General features: G+C 43.2%; 7 non-coding genes across 7 annotated transcripts; all 7 read right to left on the bottom strand.

Annotated features, from left to right (window-relative positions):
- Window positions 1-1707: 1707 nt before the first annotated feature.
- On the bottom strand, window positions 1708-1780 carry TRNAT-UGU (transfer RNA threonine (anticodon UGU)). Its single transcript has one exon. It is a non-coding gene; the product is annotated as a tRNA-Thr (tRNA).
- Window positions 1781-3543: 1763 nt separating this feature from the next.
- TRNAT-UGU (transfer RNA threonine (anticodon UGU)) lies at window positions 3544-3616 on the bottom strand. The gene has a single exon. It is a non-coding gene; the product is annotated as a tRNA-Thr (tRNA).
- Window positions 3617-5378: 1762 nt separating this feature from the next.
- On the bottom strand, window positions 5379-5451 carry TRNAT-UGU (transfer RNA threonine (anticodon UGU)). Its single transcript has one exon. It is a non-coding gene; the product is annotated as a tRNA-Thr (tRNA).
- A 1763-nt stretch (window positions 5452-7214) lies between these two features.
- On the bottom strand, window positions 7215-7287 carry TRNAT-UGU (transfer RNA threonine (anticodon UGU)). Its single transcript has one exon. It is a non-coding gene; the product is annotated as a tRNA-Thr (tRNA).
- Window positions 7288-9045: 1758 nt separating this feature from the next.
- TRNAT-UGU (transfer RNA threonine (anticodon UGU)) lies at window positions 9046-9118 on the bottom strand. Its single transcript has one exon. It is a non-coding gene; the product is annotated as a tRNA-Thr (tRNA).
- Window positions 9119-12894: 3776 nt separating this feature from the next.
- On the bottom strand, window positions 12895-12967 carry TRNAT-UGU (transfer RNA threonine (anticodon UGU)). The gene has a single exon. It is a non-coding gene; the product is annotated as a tRNA-Thr (tRNA).
- Window positions 12968-14725: 1758 nt separating this feature from the next.
- TRNAT-UGU (transfer RNA threonine (anticodon UGU)) lies at window positions 14726-14798 on the bottom strand. Its single transcript has one exon. It is a non-coding gene; the product is annotated as a tRNA-Thr (tRNA).
- Between the last annotated feature and the right edge of the window lie 1275 nt (window positions 14799-16073).

Here is a 16073-nt window from a genome sequence, read left to right as displayed (position 1 = left end):
TTTGGTAAACTGATCACTAATTGGAATATTTAGAAAGAAGGGACGCAGTGCAGCACAGCGAGCAAAGTTCCTTTGTGCGTCACTCGAAGAGAGCAGAACTGAGACATATCTTCACAGAAATGGTGCTGTTCTGCTCTTTGTCTATGCAAAGGTGCACTTCGGGCTGCCTTGAGTGCAAGGGTATCTGCCTTATGTTCAGGAGAGCTGATGTGCATAAAGGGATATCTTCCTCCAACTATCATAGGAGATTTTTTAGAGTCAAGCCTGCGCTAGAATGCGCTTGCGCATGCGTATTTCTTGCGAGACGCTGTTGTAGTTAGAAAAGGGCTAGGAGCCCTGTCCATTTCACGTTGGTGTCTTTCATTGGTTCGTGGGCTTCCCTGTTAAAATCTGCTTGCTTTCGTTAATGGAAGGCATGCATACGTCATGCCTTTTCCGGTGGTTAGCCCTCCTTGAGCGCAGCGACCAAGTACTGAAAACTTAGGAGGCTCGCTGTTTTCCATCTGGTTTGTGGACTACTTGTTCTCTTTTTTTCACAGCACGATCTCGTTTGACAGAAGTCGAGCTCATTGCATGACATCGACCCTGTTACATAATTAATTGAACTTTTGCCGGTTACATAGATAATTGCACTTTTGCCGATAGGTTTCAATCTGAGTGAACTGTAGCAGCGCGATTGCGCTCATTATTTACATTTAATGAGTCAAGAAAAGTCTGGTTGGGAGTTTACAACTGCTAATAGCTCTATCTCGGAGAAATGCCAGACCAGTTGTATTGCAAGTGCTTGTTTACTCTTTTTATCTGTTCTGCAAATTGCAGCACACCACATGCAAAGACGCAGTAACATGGAGAAATAAAGACATCTGTTCTCCTTACACCAGCCTCGGGGAGGCGCACCATTGTGGCACAAAACCATGACTGTATGTTTTTGTAAACATGGGTTTACATCAAAATCCATGTGTGGATGTACAAGAAAACCATGTACCACCTGTGGAACACCTACCTGACGCAAAGTAAAGCATGGCAGAGCAAGGTGCTGTGTGCTGTTACTTTTTCTTAACATGTGCATGGCTTTGTAAATACCAAAAAACGAATTGTGTTAATGCTGCATCGAAAAAGTGATGCAACCCGATGAAAAATCTGTTTAAACATGGGCCTAAATGTACATTTAAATTCCGGACCCGAAAAAAAGAACAAGTTAAAATCTCACAGTGAAATCAGGATGATATTAAAAAAATGACATGTGCATTGGAAAGGACGTGGCTGAAGGGGCACCAAAGCCAACGACCAAGTCAAGAATGATATTTTGGGATGTCACACTCTAAACATCCCCCATACTCACACAAGTCAATTGTATGACCCTGTAGGAGTCTTGTGTTTGTCATTCCACTGACACTGTGTGTAATGCTCCCCGTTCTTGCGTGCTTTGCCCTGTGTCGCCTTTGTTTTTCTATCTTGAAAAGAATATTTGTAGTGAGGCTCCCCAATGAACTAAAAAGTGTTGTTAAATCCAAAATGTTTGTGAGGCCCCATTGAGATTTGAACTCACGACCCCTGGTTCACGACCCCTGGTTTACACTGTGTGTAATGCCCCCCTTTCTTGCGTGCTTTGCCCTGTGTCACCTTTGTTTTTCTATCTTGAAAAAAATATTTGTAGTGAGGCTCCCCAATGAACTAAAAAGTGTTGTTAAATCCCAAACGTTTGTGAGGCCCCAGTGAGATTTGAACTCACGACCCGTGGTTCACAATACCAGTGCTCTAACCCCTGAGCTATGGAGCCAGGAGCTTGTCAGGATGCCGTGCTGGGGACTATATGAAGGAGCAGAGCATACCTGAGTGACAATGGAATCAGCAGGAGAGAGGATTGTGTGAGTCTGAGAAAGAAAAGGGGCATAGCTTCAAACCTGAATCTGGCATAGCTTTCCAAGGCTACTATTGCCAGTGATTGTGTATTTTAAAAAGGTAGTAAATTTGTATCCTTTCAAGGAGTACATCTATGGGTGCAGATTTGCTACTTTTTTGGTAAACTGATCACTAATTGGAATATTTAGAAAGAAGGGATGCAGTGCAGCACAGCCAGCAAAGTTCCTTTGTGCGTCACTCGAAGAGAGCAGAACTGAGACATATCTTCACAGAAATGGTGCAGTTCTGCTCTTTGTCTATGCAAAGGTGCACTTCGGGCTGCCTTGAGTGCAAGGGTATCTGCCTTATGTTCAGGAGAGCTGATGTGCATAAAGGGATATCTTCCTCCAACTATCAGAGGAGATTTTTTAGAGTCAAGCCTGCGCTAGAATGCGCTTGCGCATGCGTATTGCTTGCGAGAAGCTGTTGTACTTAGAAAAGGGCTAGGAGCCCCGTCCATTTCACATTGGTGTCTTTCATTGGTTCGTGGGCTTCCCTGTTAAAATCTGCTTGCTTTCATTAGTGGAAGGCATGCATACGTCATGCCTTTTCCGGTGGTTAGCCCTCCTTGAGCGCAGCGACCAAGTACTGAAAACAAAGGAGGCTCGCTGTTTTCCATCTGGTTTGTGGACTACTTTTTCTCTTTTTTTTCACAGCACAATCTCGTTTGACAGAAGTTGAGCTCATTGCATGACATCAACCCAGTTACATAATTAATTGAACTTTTGCCGGTTACATAGATAATTGCACTTTTGCCGATAGGTTTCAATATGAGTGAACTGTAGCAGCGCGATCGCACTCATTATTTACATTTAATGAGTCAAGAAAAGTCTGGTTGGGAGTTTACAACTGCTAATAGCTCTATCTCGGAGAAATGCCAGACCAGTTGTATTGCAAGTGCTTGTTTACTCTTTGTATCTGTGCTGCAAATTGTAGCACACCACATGCAAAGAGGCAGTGACATGGAGAAATAAAGACATCTGTTCGTCTTACACCAGCCTCGGGTAGGCGCAACATTGTGGCACAAAACCATGACTGTATGTTTTTGTAAATATGGGTTTACATCAAAATCCATGTGTGGATGTATGAGAAAAACATGTACCACCCGTGGAACACCTACCTGACGCAAAGTAAAGCATGGCAGAGCAAGGTGCTGTGTGCTGTTACCTTTTCTTAACATGTGCATGGCTTTGTATATACCAAAAAACGAATTGTGTTAATGCTGCATTGAAAAAGTGATGCAACCCGATGCAAAATCGGTTTAAACATGGGCCTAAATATACACTTACATTCCGGACCCGAAAAAAAGAACAAGTTAAAATCTCACAGTGAAATCAGGATGATATTAAAAAAATGACATGTGCATTGGAAAGGACGTGGCTGAAGGGGCACCAAAGCCAACGACCAAGTCAAGAATGATATTTTGGGATGTCACGCTCTAAACATCCCCCATACTCACACAAGTCAATTGTATGACCCTGTAGGAGTCTTGTGTTTGTCATTCCACTGACACTGTGTGTAATGCCCCCCTTTCTTGCGTGCTTTGCCATGTGTCGCCTTTGTTTTTCTATCTTGAAAAGAATATTTGTAGTGAGGCTCCCCAATGAACTAAAAAGTGTTGTTAAATCCAAAATGTTTGAGTGGCCCCAGTGAGATTTGAACTCACGACCCCTGGTTCACAAGACCAGTGCTCTAACCCCTGAGATATGGAGCCAGGAGCTTGTCAGTATGCTGTGCTGGGGACTATATGAAGGAGCAGAGCATACTTGAGGTACAATGGAATCAGCAGGAGAGAGGATTGTGTGAGTCTGAGAAAGAAAAGGGGCATAGCTTCAAACCTGAATCTGGCATAGCTTTCCAAGGCTACTATTGCCAGTGATTGTGTATTTTAAAAAGGTAGTAAATTTGTATCCTTTCAAGGAGTACATCTATGGGTGCAGATTTGCTACTTTTTTGTTAAACTGATCACTAATTGGAATATTTAGAAAGAAGGGACGCAGTGCAGCACAGCGAGCAAAGTTCCTTTGTGCGTCACTCGAAGAGAGCAGAACTGAGACATATCTTCACAGAAATGGTGCAGTTCTGCTCTTTGTCTATGCAAAGGTGCACTTCGGGCTGCCTTGAGTGCAAGGGTATCTGCCTTATGTTCAGGAGAGCTGATGTGCATAAAGGGATATCTTCCTCCAACTATCATAGGAGATTTTTTAGAGTCAAGCCTGCGCTAGAATGCGCTTGCGCATGCGTATTGCTTGCGAGACGCTGTTGTAGTTAGAAAAGGGCTATGAGCCCCGTCCATTTCACGTTGGTGTCTTTCATTGGTTCGTGGGCTTCCCTGTTAAAATCTGCTTGCTTTCGTTAGTGGAAGGCATGCATACGTCATGCCTTTTCCGGTGGTTAGCCCTCCTTGAGCGCAGCGACCAAGTACTGAAAACATAGGAGGCTCGCTGTTTTCCATCTGGTTTGTGGACTACTTTTTCTCTTTTTTTCACAGCACGATCTCGTTTGACAGAAGTCGAGCTCATTGCATGACATCGACCCTGTTACATAATTAATTGAACTTTTGCCGGTTACATAGATAATTGCACTTTTGCCGATAGGTTTCAATATGAGTGAACTGTAGCAGCGCGATTGCGCTCATTATTTACATTTAATGAGTCAAGAAAAGTCTGGTTGGGAGTTTACAACTGCTAATAGCTCTATCTCGGAGAAATGCCAGACCAGTTGTATTGCAAGTGCTTGTTTACTCTTTGTATCTGTTCTGCAAATTGCAGCACACCACATGCAAAGAGGCAGTAACATGGAGAAATAAAGACATCTGTTCTCCTTACACCAGCCTCGGGGAGGCGCACCATTGTGGCACAAAACCATGACTGTATGTTTTTGTAAACATGGGTTTACATCAAAATCCATGTGTGGATGTACAAGAAAACCATGTACCACCTGTGGAACACCTACCTGACGCAAAGTAAAGCATGGCAGAGCAAGGTGCTGTGTGCTGTTACCTTTTCTTAACATGTGCATGGCTTTGTAAATACCAAAAAACGAATTGTGTTAATGCTGCATTGAAAAAGTGATGCAACCCGATGCAAAATCGGTTTAAACATGGGCCTAAATATACACTTACATTCCGGACCCGAAAAAAAGAACTAGTTAAAATCTCACAGTGAAATCAGGATATTATTAAAAAAATGACATGTGCATTGCAAAGGACGTGGCTGAAGGGGCACCAAAGCCAACGACCAAGTCAAGAATGATATTTTGGGATGTCACACTCTAAACATCCCCCATACTCACACAAGTCAATTGTATGACCCTGTAGGAGTCTTGTGTTTGTCATTCCACTGACACTGTGTGTAATGCTCCCCTTTCTTGCGTGCTTTGCCCTGTGTCGCCTTTGTTTTTCTATCTTGAAAAGAATATTTGTAGTGAGGCTCCCCAATGAACTAAAAAGTGTTGTTAAATCCCAAATGTTTGTGAGGCCCCAGTGAGATTTGAACTCACGACCCCTGGTTTACAAGACCAGTGCTGTAACCCCTGAGCTATGGAGCCAGGAGCTTGTCAGGATGCCGTGCTGGGGACTATATGAAGGAGCAGAGCATACCTGAGTCACAATGGAATCAGCAGGAGAGAGGATTGTGTGAGTCTGAGAAAGAAAAGGGGCATAGCTTCAAACCTGAATCTGGCATAGCTTTCCAAGGCTACTATTGCCAGTGATTGTGTATTTTAAAAAGGTATTAAATTTGTATCCTTTCAAGGAGTACATCTATGGGTGCAGATTTGCTACTTTTTTGGTAAACTGATCACTAATAGGAATATTTAGAAAGAAGGGACGCAGTGCAGCACAGCGAGCAAAGTTCCTTTGTGCGTCACTCGAAGAGAGCAAAACTGAGACATATCTTCACAGAAATGGTGCAGTTCTGCTCTTTGTCTATGCAAAGGTGCACTTCGGGCTGCCTTGAGTGCAAGGGTATCTGCCTTATGTTCAGGAGAGCTGATGTGCATAAAGGGATATCTTCCTCCAACTATCATAGGAGATTTTTTAGAGTCAAGCCTGCGCTAGAATGCGCTTGTGCATGAGTATTGCTTGCGAGACGCTGTTGTAGTTAGAAAAGGGCTAGGAGCCCCGTCCATTTCACGTTGGTGTCTTTCATTGGTTCGTGGGCTTCCCTGTTAAAATCTGCTTGCTTTCATTAGTGGAAGGCATGCATACGTCATGCCTTTTCCGGTGGTTAGCCCTCCTTGAGCGCAGCGACCAAGTACTGAAAAGAAAGGAGGCTCGCTGTTTTCCATCTGGTTTGTGGACTACTTTTTCTCTTTTTTTTCACAGCACAATCTCGTTTGACAGACGTCGAGCTCATTGCATGACATCAACCCTGTTACATAATTAATTGAACTTTTGCCGGTTACATAGATAATTGCACTTTTGCCGATAGGTTTCAATATGAGTGAACTGTAGCAGCAAGATCGCACTCATTATTTACATTTAATGAGTCAAGAAAAGTCTGGTTGGGAGTTTACAACTGCTAATAGCTCTATCTCGGAGAAATGCCAGACATGTTGTATTGCAAGTGCTTGTTTACTCTTTGTATCTGTTCTGCAAATTGCAGCACACCACATGCAAAGAGGCAGTAACAAGTAGAAATAAAGACATCTGTTCGCCTTACACCAGCCTCGGGTAGGCGCAACATTGTGGCACAAAACCATGACTGTATGTTTTTGTAAACATGGGTTTACATCAAAATCCATGTGTGGATGTACAAGAAAACCATGTACCACCTGTGGAACACCTACCTGACGCAAAGTAAAGCATGGCAGAGCAAGGTGCTGTGTGCTGTTACCTTTTCTTAACATGTGCATGGCTTTGTAAATACCAAAAAACGAATTGTGTTAATGCTGCATTGAAAAAGTGATGCAACCCGATGCAAAATCGGTTTAAACATGGGCCTAAATATACACTTACATTCCGGACCCGAAAAAAAGAACAAGTTAAAATCTCACAGTGAAATCAGGATGATATTAAAAAAATGACATGTGCATTGGAAAGGACGTGGCTGAAGGGGCACCAAAGCCAATGACCAAGTCAAGAATGATATTTTGGGATGTCACACTCTAAACATCCCCCATACTCACACAAGTCAGTTGTATGACCCTGTAGGAGTCTTGTGTTTGTCATTCCACTGACACTGTGTGTAATGCCCCCCTTTCTTGCGTGCTTTGCCCTGTGTCGCCTTTGTTTTTCTATCTTGAAAAGAATATTTGTAGTGAGGCTCCCCAATGAACTAAAAAGTGTTGTTAAATCCCAAATGTTTGTGAGGCCCCAGTGAGATTTGAACTCACGACCCCTGGTTTACAAGACCAGTTCTCTAACCCCTGAGCTATGGAGCCAGGACCTTGTCAGGATGCCGTGCTGGGGACTATATGAAGGAGCAGAGCATACCTGAGTTACAATGGAATCAGCAGGAGAGAGGATTGTGTGAGTCTGAGAAAGAAAAGGGGCATAGCTTCAAACCTCAATCTGGCATAGCTTTCCAAGGCTACTATTGCCAGTGATTGTGTATTTTAAAAAGGTAGTAAATTTGTATCCTTTCAAGGAGTACATCTATGGGTGCAGATTTGCTACTTTTTTGGTAAACTGATCACTAATTGGAATATTTAGAAAGAAGGGACGCAGTGCAGCACAGCGAGCAAAGTTCCTTTGTGCGTCACTCGAAGAGAGCAAAACTGAGACATATCTTCACAGAAATGGTGCAGTTCTGCTCTTTGTCTATGCAAAGGTGCACTTCGGGCTGCCTTGAGTGCAAGGGTGTCTGCCGTATGTTCAGGAGAGCTGATGTGCATAAAGGGATATCTTCCTCCAACTATCATAGGAGATTTTTTAGAGTCAAGCCTGCGCTAGAATGCGCTTGTGCATGAGTATTGCTTGCGAGACGCTGTTGTAGTTAGAAAAGGGCTAGGAGCCCCGTCCATTTCACGTTGGTGTCTTTCATTGGTTCGTGGGCTTCCCTGTTAAAATCTGCTTGTTTTCGTTAGTGGAAGGCATGCATACGTCATGCCTTTTCCGGTGGTTAGCCCTCCTTGAGCGCAGCGACCAAGTACTGAAAAGAAAGGAGGCTCGCTGTTTTCCATCTGGTTTGTGGACTACTTTTTCTCTTTTTTTTCACAGCACAATCTCGTTTGACAGAAGTCGAGCTCATTGCATGACATCAACCCTGTTACATAATTAATTGAACTTTTGCCGGTTACATAGATAATTGCACTTTTGCCGATAGGTTTCAATATGACTGAACTGTAGCAGCACGATCGCGCTCATTATTTACATTTAATGAGTCAAGAAAAGTCTGGTTGGGAGTTTACAACTGCTAATAGCTCTATCTCTGAGAAATGCCAGACATGTTGTATTGCAAGTGCTTGTTTACTCTTTGTATCTGCAAATTGTAGCACACCACATGCAAAGAGGCAGTGACATGGAGAAATAAAGACATCTGTTCGCCTTACACCAGCCTCGGGTAGGCGCAACATTGTGGCACAAAACCATGACTGTATGTTTTTGTAAATATGGGTTTACATCAAAATCCATGTGTGGATGTATGAGAAAAACATGTACCACCCGTGGAACACCTACCTGACGCAAAGTAAAGCATGGCAGAGCAAGGTGCTGTGTGCTGTTACCTTTTCTTAACATGTGCATGGCTTTGTAAATACCAAAAAACGAATTGTGTTAATGCTGCGTTGAAAAAGTGATGCAACCCAATGCAAAATCGGTTTAAACATGGGCCTAAATATACACTTACATTCCGGACCCGAAAAAAAGAACAAGTTAAAATCTCACAGTGAAATCAGGATGATATTAAAAAAATGACATGTGCATTGCAAAGGACGTGGCTGAAGGGGCACCAAAGCCAACAACCAAGTCAAGAATGATATTTTGGGATGTCACACTCTAAACATCCCCCATACTCACACAAGTCAATTGTATGACCCTGTAGGAGTCTTGTGTTTGTCATTCCACTGACACTGTGTGTAATGCTCCCCTTTCTTGCGTGCTTTGCCCTGTGTCGCCTTTGTTTTTCTATCTTGAAAAGAATATTTGTAGTGAGGCTCCCCAATGAACTAAAAAGTGTTGTTAAATCCCAAATGTTTGTGAGGCCCCAGTGAGATTTGAACTCACGACCCCTGGTTTACAAGACCAGTGCTCTAACCCCTGAGCTATGGAGCCAGGAGCTTGTCAGGATGCCGTGCTGGGGACTATATGAAGGAGCAGAGCATACCTGAGTAACAATGGAATCAGCAGGAGAGAGGATTGTGTGAGTCTGAGAAAGAAAAGGGGCATAGCTTCAAACCTGAATCTGGCATAGCTTTCCAAGGCTACTATTGCCAGTGATTGTGTATTTTAAAAAGGTAGTAAATTTGTATCCTTTCAAGGAGTACATCTATGGGTGCAGATTTGCTACTTTTTTGGTAAACTGATCACTAATTGGAATATTTAGAAATAAGGGACGCAGTGCAGCACAGCGAGCAAAGTTCCTTTGTGCGTCACTCGAAGAGAGCAGAACTGAGACATATCTTCACAGAAATGGTGCAGTTCTGCTCTTTGTCTATGCAAAGGTGCACTTCGGGCTGCCTTGAGTGCAAGGGTATCTGCCTTATGTTCAGGAGAGCTGATGTGCATAAAGGGATATCTTCCTCCAACTATCATAGGAGATTTTTTAGAGTCAAGCCTGCGCTAGAATGCGCTTGTGCATGAGTATTGCTTGCGAGACGCTGTTGTAGTTAGAAAAGGGCTAGGAGCCCCGTCCATTTCACGTTGGTGTCTTTCATTGGTTCGTGGGCTTCCCTGTTAAAATCTGCTTGCCTTCGTTAGTGGAAGGCATGCATACGTCATGCCTTTTCCGGTGGTTAGCCCTCCTTGAGCGCAGCGACCAAGTACTGAAAACAAAGGAGGCTCGCTGTTTTCCATCTGGTTTGTGGACTACTTTTTCTCTTTTTTTTCACAGCACAATCTCGTTTGACAGAAGTCGAGCTCATTGCATGACATCAACCCTGTTACATAATTAATTGAACTTTTGCCGGTTACATAGATAATTGCACTTTTGCCGATAGGTTTCAATATGAGTGAACTGTAGCAGCACGATCGCGCTCATTATTTACATTTAATGAGTCAAGAAAAGTCTGGTTGGGAGTTTACAACTGCTAATAGCTCTATCTCTGAGAAATGCCAGACATGTTGTATTGCAAGTGCTTGTTTACTCTTTGTATCTGCAAATTGTAGCACACCACATGCAAAGAGGCAGTGACATGGAGAAATAAAGACATCTGTTCGCCTTACACCAGCCTCGGGTAGGCGCAACATTGTTGCACAAAACCATGACTGTATGTTTTTGTAAATATGGGTTTACATCAAAATCCATGTGTGGATGTATGAGAAAAACATGTACCACCCGTGGAACACCTACCTGACGCAAAGTAAAGCATGGCAGAGCAAGGTGCTGTGTGCTGTTACCTTTTCTTAACATGTGCATGGCTTTGTAAATACCAAAAAACGAATTGTGTTAATGCTGCATTGAAAAAGTGATGCAACCCAATGCAAAATCGGTTTAAACATGGGCCTAAATATACACTTACATTCTGGACCCGAAAAAAAGAACAAGTTAAAATCTCACAGTGAAATCAGGATGATATTAAAAAAATGACATGTGCATTGGAAAGGACGTGGCTGAAGGGGCACCAAAGCCAACGACCAAGTCAAGAATGATATTTTGGGATGTCACACTCTAAACATCCCCCATACTCACACAAGTCAATAGTATGACCCTGTAGGAGTCTTGTGTTTGTCATTCCACTGACACTGTGTGTAATGCCCCCCGTTATTGCGTGCTTTGCCCTCTGTCGCCTTTGTTTTTCTATCTTGAAAATAATATTTGTAGTGAGGCTCCCCAATGAACTAAAAAGTGTTGTTAAATCCAAAATGTTTGTGAGGCCCCAGTGGGATTTGAACTCACAACCCTTGGTTTACAATACCAGTGCTCTAACCCCTGAGCTATCGAGCCAGGTGCTTGTCAGAGGGCCGTGCTGGGGACTATATGAAGGAGCAGAGCATACCTGAGTTACAATGGAATCAGCAGGAGAGAGGATTGTGTGAGTCTGAGAAAGAAAAGGGGCATAGCTTCAAACCTGAATCTGGCATAGCTTTCCAAGGCTACTATTGCCAGTGATTGTGTATTTGAAAAAGGTAGTAAATTTGTATCCTTTCAAGGAGTACATCTATGGGTGCAGATTTGCTACTTTTTTGGTAAACTGATCACTAATTGGAATATTTAGAAAGAAGGGACGCAGTGCAGCACAGCGAGCAAAGTTCCTTTGTGCGTCACTCGAAGAGAGCAGAACTGAGACATATCTTCACAGAAATGGTGCTGTTCTGCTCTTTGTCTATGCAAAGGTGCACTTCGGGCTGCCTTGAGTGCAAGGGTATCTGCCTTATGTTCAGGAGAGCTGATGTGCATAAAGGGATATCTTCCTCCAACTATCATAGGAGATTTTTTAGAGTCAAGCCTGCGCTAGAATGCGCTTGCGCATGCGTATTTCTTGCGAGACACTGTTGTAGTTAGAAAAGGGCTAGGAGCCCTGTCCATTTCACGTTGGTGTCTTTCATTGGTTCGTGGGCTTCCCTGTTAAAATCTGCTTGCTTTCGTTAATGGAAGGCATGCATACGTCATGCCTTTTCCGGTGGTTAGCCCTCCTTGAGCGCAGCGACCAAGTACTGAAAACTTAGGAGGCTCGCTGTTTTCCATCTGGTTTGTGGACTACTTGTTCTCTTTTTTTCACAGCACGATCTCGTTTGACAGAAGTCGAGCTCATTGCATGACATCGACCCTGTTACATAATTAATTGAACTTTTGCCGGTTACATAGATAATTGCACTTTTGCCGATAGGTTTCAATCTGAGTGAACTGTAGCAGCGCGATTGCGCTCATTATTTACATTTAATGAGTCAAGAAAAGTCTGGTTGGGAGTTTACAACTGCTAATAGCTCTATCTCGGAGAAATGCCAGACCAGTTGTATTGCAAGTGCTTGTTTACTCTTTTTATCTGTTCTGCAAATTGCAGCACACCACATGCAAAGAGGCAGTAACATGGAGAAATAAAGACATCTGTTCTCCTTACACCAGCCTCGGGGAGGCGCACCATTGTGGCACAAAACCATGACTGTATGTTTTTGTAAACATGGGTTTACATCAAAATCCATGTGTGGATGTACAAGAAAACCATGTACCACCTGTGGAACACCTACCTGACGCAAAGTAAAGCATGGCAGAGCAAGGTGCTGTGTGCTGTTACTTTTTCTTAACATGTGCATGGCTTTGTAAATACCAAAAAACTAATTGTGTTAATGCTGCATCGAAAAAGTGATGCAACCCGATGAAAAATCTGTTTAAACATGGGCCTAAATGTACATTTAAATTCCGGACCCGAAAAAAAGAACAAGTTAAAATCTCACAGTGAAATCAGGATGATATTAAAAAAATGACATGTGCATTGGAAAGGACGTGGCTGAAGGGGCACCAAAGCCAACGACCAAGTCAAGAATGATATTTTGGGATGTCACACTCTAAACATCCCCCATACTCACACAAGTCAATTGTATGACCCTGTAGGAGTCTTGTGTTTGTCATTCCACTGACACTGTGTGTAATGCTCCCCGTTCTTGAGTGCTTTGCCCTGTGTCGCCTTTGTTTTTCTATCTTGAAAAGAATATTTGTAGTGAGGCTCCCCAATGAACTAAAAAGTGTTGTTAAATCCAAAATGTTTGTGAGGCCCCATTGAGATTTGAACTCACGACCCCTGGTTCACGACCCCTGGTTTACACTGTGTGTAATGCCCCCCTTTCTTGCGTGCTTTGCCCTGTGTCGCCTTTGTTTTTCTATCTTGAAAAAAATATTTGTAGTGAGGCTCCCCAATGAACTAAAAAGTGTTGTTAAATCCCAAACGTTTGTGAGGCCCCAGTGAGATTTGAACTCACGACCCCTGGTTCACAAGACCAGTGCTCTAACCCCTGAGCTATGGAGCCAGGAGCTTGTCAGGATGCCGTGCTGGGGACTATATGAAGGAGCAGAGCATACCTGAGTGACAATGGAATCAGCAGGAGAGAGGATTGAGTGAGTCTGAGAAAGAAAAGGGGCATAGCTTCAAACCTGAATCTGGCATAGCTTTCCAAGGCTACTATTGCCAGTGATTGTGTATTTTAAAAAGGTAGTAAATTTGTATCCTTTCAAGGAGTACATCTATGGGTGCAGATTTGCTACTTTTTTGGTAAACTGATCACTAATTGGAATATTTAGAAAGAAGGGATGCAGTGCAGCACAGCCAGCAAAGTTCCTTTGTGCGTCACTCGAAGAGAGCAGAACTGAGACATATCTTCACAGAAATGGTGCAGTTCTGCTCTTTGTCTATGCAAAGGTGCACTTCGGGCTGCCTTGAGTGCAAGGGTGTCTGCCGTATGTTCAGGAGAGCTGATGTGCATAAAGGGATATCTTCCTCCAACTATCATAGGAGATTTTTTAGAGTCAAGCCTGCGCTAGAATGCGCTTGTGCATGAGTATTGCTTGCGAGACGCTGTTGTAGTTAGAAAAGGGCTAGGAGCCCCGTCCATTTCACGTTGGTGTCTTTCATTGGTTCGTGGGCTTCCCTGTTAAAATCTGCTTGTTTTCGTTAGTGGAAGGCATGCATACGTCATGCCTTTTCCGGTGGTTAGCCCTCCTTGAGCGCAGCGACCAAGTACTGAAAAGAAAGGAGGCTCGCTGTTTTCCATCTGGTTTGTGGACTACTTTTTCTCTTTTTTTTCACAGCACAATCTCGTTTGACAGAAGTCGAGCTCATTGCATGACATCAACCCTGTTACATAATTAATTGAACTTTTGCCGGTTACATAGATAATTGCACTTTTGCCGATAGGTTTCAATATGAGTGAACTGTAGCAGCACGATCGCGCTCATTATTTACATTTAATGAGTCAAGAAAAGTCTGGTTGGGAGTTTACAACTGCTAATAGCTCTATCTCTGAGAAATGCCAGACATGTTGTATTGCAAGTGCTTGTTTACTCTTTGTATCTGCAAATTGTAGCACACCACATGCAAAGAGGCAGTGACATGGAGAAATAAAGACATCTGTTCGCCTTACACCAGCCTCGGGTAGGCGCAACATTGTGGCACAAAACCATGACTGTATGTTTTTGTAAATATGGGTTTACATCAAAATCCATGTGTGGATGTATGAGAAAAACATGTACCACCCGTGGAACACCTACCTGACGCAAAGTAAAGCATGGCAGAGCAAGGTGCTGTGTGCTGTTACCTTTTCTTAACATGTGCATGGCTTTGTAAATACCAAAAAACGAATTGTGTTAATGCTGCGTTGAAAAAGTGATGCAACCCAATGCAAAATCGGTTTAAACATGGGCCTAAATATACACTTACATTCCGGACCCGAAAAAAAGAACAAGTTAAAATCTCACAGTGAAATCAGGATGATATTAAAAAAATGACATGTGCATTGCAAAGGACGTGGCTGAAGGGGCACCAAAGCCAACGACCAAGTCAAGAATGATATTTTGGGATGTCACACTCTAAACATCCCCCATACTCACACAAGTCAATTGTATGACCCTGTAGGAGTCTTGTGTTTGTCATTCCACTGACACTGTGTGTAATGCTCCCCTTTCTTGCGTGCTTTGCCCTGTGTCGCCTTTGTTTTTCTATCTTGAAAAGAATATTTGTAGTGAGGCTCCCCAATGAACTAAAAAGTGTTGTTAAATCCCAAATGTTTGTGAGGCCCCAGTGAGATTTGAACTCACGACCCCTGGTTTACAAGACCAGTGCTCTAACCCCTGAGCTATGGAGCCAGGAGCTTGTCAGGATGCCGTGCTGGGTACTATATGAAGGAGCAGAGCATACCTGAGTAACAATGGAATCAGCAGGAGAGAGGATTGTGTGAGTCTGAGAAAGAAAAGGGGCATAGCTTCAAACCTGAATCTGGCATAGCTTTCCAAGGCTACTATTGCCAGTGATTGTGTATTTTAAAAAGGTAGTAAATGTGTATCCTTTCAAGGAGTACATCTATGGGTGCAGATTTGCTACTTTTTTGGTAAACTGATCACTAATTGGAATATTTAGAAAGAAGGGACGCAGTGCAGCACAGCGAGCAAAGTTCCTTTGTGCGTCACTCGAAGAGAGCAAAACTGAGACATATCTTCACAGAAATGGTGCAGTTCTGCTCTTTGTCTATGCAAAGGTGCACTTCGGGCTGCCTTGAGTGCAAGGGTATCTGCCTTATGTTCAGGAGAGCTGATGTGCATAAAGGGATATCTTCCTCCAACTATCATAGGAAATTTTTTAGAGTCAAGCCTGCGCTAGAATGCGCTTGTGCATGAGTATTGCTTGCGAGACGCTGTTGTAGTTAGAAAAGGGCTAGGAGCCCCGTCCATTTCACGTTGGTGTCTTTCATTGGTTCGTGGGCTTCCCTGTTAAAATCTGCTTGCTTTCGTTAGTGGAAGGCATGCATACGTCATGCCTTTTCCGGTGGTTAGCCCTCCTTGAGCGCAGCGACCAAGTACTGAAAAGAAAGGAGGCTCGCTGTTTTCCATCTGGTTTGTGGACTACTTTTTCTCTTTTTTTTCACAGCACAATCTCGTTTGACAGAAGTCGAGCTCATTGCATGACATCAACCCTGTTACATAATTAATTGAACTTTTGCCGGTTACATAGATAATTGCACTTTTGCCGATAGGTTTCAATATGAGTGAACTGTAGCAGCAAGATCGCACTCATTATTTACATTTAATGAGTCAAGAAAAGTCTGGTTGGGAGTTTACAACTGCTAATAGCTCTATCTCGGAGAAATGCCAGACATGTTGTATTGCAAGTGCTTGTTTACTCTTTGTATCTGCAAATTGTAGCACACCACATGCAAAGAGGCAGTGACATGGAGAAATAAAGACATCTGTTCGCCTTACACCAGCCTCGGGTAGGCGCAACATTGTGGCACAAAACCATGACTGTATGTTTTTGTAAATATGGGTTTACATCAAAATCCATGTGTGGATGTATGAGAAAAACATGTACCACCCGTGGAACACCTACCTGACGCAAAGTAAAGCATGGCAGAGCAAGGTGCTGTG

This window comes from Pleurodeles waltl, unplaced genomic scaffold, assembly GCF_031143425.1.
Source record: "Pleurodeles waltl isolate 20211129_DDA unplaced genomic scaffold, aPleWal1.hap1.20221129 scaffold_39, whole genome shotgun sequence".
NCBI classification, from domain to species: Eukaryota; Metazoa; Chordata; class Amphibia; order Caudata; family Salamandridae; genus Pleurodeles; species Pleurodeles waltl.
This window is presented reverse-complemented; position numbering and strand designations above follow the sequence as displayed.